This window comes from Triticum aestivum, chromosome 2B (genome assembly GCF_018294505.1).
Source record: "Triticum aestivum cultivar Chinese Spring chromosome 2B, IWGSC CS RefSeq v2.1, whole genome shotgun sequence".
Taxonomy (NCBI): Eukaryota; Viridiplantae; Streptophyta; class Magnoliopsida; order Poales; family Poaceae; genus Triticum; species Triticum aestivum.
Window position 1 is genome coordinate 103,594,639 of NC_057798.1, and position 2,430 is coordinate 103,597,068.

A 2,430-nucleotide genomic window follows, 5' to 3' on the forward strand; every position below is an offset into this window, starting at 1 on the left:
TGTTCAATCACTATAAAATATATTCCAAATATGTAGAAATGTTTTATATTTTTGCCATGTTGTTGCCAAGAAAATGTAATAAAAAACTCATGTGTATGAAATAAAAAATGTTCATAGCGTATTAAAACACAGTAAATCTGTATGAAAAAAATCATATATTTTGAAAAATTGTTCATGCCTTTGATAATATTTGTTGTCTATGTTAGAATATATATGTTCATGTTATTTTGGGGAAGAATATTAGCATTTTTTTAGGGGAGAATATAAGTTCATGTGTGTGTGTGCTTTTCAAGAATCAGTTCATGTGTGTTAGAATGTGTATTCAAGCAAACCCAAACAAGAAAACCAGCAAATGGGCCTGGGCCAGATCAGCCGATAGGACTTTCCCCACAAGTGTGTCGCCCTGCATTTAAGCCTAGCCCGCTCCCCACATTCGATCCCCCTCCACCCTGCTCCGTTTGACTCAATGGTCATCAAGAAACCAAGAAAGCAAACTGAGCTACCAACCTCCATCGCCACCAGCGCCATAGGGACCACCGTGGCCATGGCGAACAACCATCTCCGGCCGCAGCCGCTGCCCCTCGGTGTCTACTTCAGCCCGACGTGGAAGGAGAGCTTGGGATTCCTAACCGGTGCATCGCCGGCGACAAGGAGATGCCTGACGCCCGGGGGTACATCTTCTTTGACGATGTCTACCGCATTGACCCCCACGTGCTCACGCGGGAGTACACGCCGTCTAGCAGCCGCGCAGGTGAACACACATGACACATGGTAGTTCCTCAGCAAGACCGGGTTCTAGAGCCAGATCGCGGGCGGGGGCATCAGCAAGCGTGCCGACCTCAGTGTCACCACCGATGGTTACTGGGTGGTGGAGGAGTTTTACCTCGTGTCCTGTGTGATGCACATGCGGACATATGCCCATCGCCTTTTGTTGGGGTTAAGTTAGGCATGCCAAGAAGCATATGCAAATCAAATGTATGCATTAGTCTCGTCTGGATATGCTTCTTTGGTGGCAGCCTTGACATAATCAATTCATCCGTTTTTGTGTCTCTCAGTTGGTGAGGTTGGAATGCCTATCTCATATATGCACCTGTAGTAAGTCTCCCATTATTTCCTTAAAAAAAGTCTTTATGTCAATAGTTATCCTTTCAATATATATTCTCGGAAAGTGAGAAACACAAGTTCGAATCGCACTATGGGTCTGGTTTGCAATAGTTGCCCACGTTGCACTACTAACCATGCTGCTTTGTCCAATTTAGTATGCGTAGATGACCATTTTGTTATTGAACCATCAGATATTTCAGAAACCATAGAGAGGTTTTGAGCCCTGAAAAGTTCGATGGACAGAAAAAGCACGCAGCTTAAGTCATTCAATTCTCTCTAGCACTCATTATGTAAGCCACACCATAATCATATTAACTATCCGATATGAGGTGTAAAGAGGGAATCTCAAACAAACACATTTTTGTGAAAATTGTCTCTCACTAATATATGTCTAAAAAAACTTAAATTTTCTTTTACTCTTCTTTGATATTTTATGTGTTATGTTGTAAGAAAACCATTATTCACTGTGAAAACTGTAACTTGTTGTATATGCCTATGAAACACTGAAAATGTTACTCTTGAAATTATGTTGGTTATCCTTTAAAGCTTCGGTGGGTATTTATATTTTATACATGCTTATTTCTTTTGTGTCATTTGACCTGTCATGGTGATGTCACAACAGGATGGGCATCAAAGTTTGACCCCTTAGCAAGTATTACTTACTATCATATTATATTTGTATCATTGTCTAATATTGGGGTATTTTAAGTAAATATATTTTCTTTATCTTTTCAAATATTTACACAATACTCTAACTTCTCAAAAAATGAACGAACGCAGTAACGCGCACGATCATGATCTAGTAACTCGCAAAACAAAAATGCGGCCTCTAAGCATGAGATCACCTAGATTTGATGAATTATTCCTCGGTACCATATAGAGTAGAGATCCTACCAAGACGTTCCCATTGGGAATAATTAAAAGTACTCCCTCCATTTATATAAGACATTTTAGAGATTTTAATAGGGACTACATACAGTTGTATATGGACACATTTCAAGGCATAGAGTCACTTAATTTGCTTTGTATGTAGTCTATATTGAAATCTCTAAAAAAGACATATATTTAAGAATGAAGTAAGTAGTACTATATTTTAAAAGACATATTTAGGAATGGAGTAAGTACTATAATTGAGAATATATGGCCGTAGAATACTTACCATATGTGTAACTTATCCTCGTCGACCGCTCCTATTTATATACCACGACCAAACAGACGTACCCGACCATAGCTAGTGAAACACCGGAGAAAGCCCTAGACTAGAAACCACAAATTGATCGAAGAATCGCCAAGCTCGATCGATTGCCGACACAGTCTGGCGACCAG

The 2,430-nt window shown here is 39.8% G+C and overlaps 1 pseudogene; it reads right to left on the reverse strand.

Moving 5' to 3' along the window:
* LOC123039045 (uncharacterized) overlaps positions 1-546 on the reverse strand; it is a 2,527-nt pseudogene extending 1,981 nt beyond the window's left edge.
* Between the last annotated feature and the right edge of the window lie 1,884 nt (positions 547-2,430).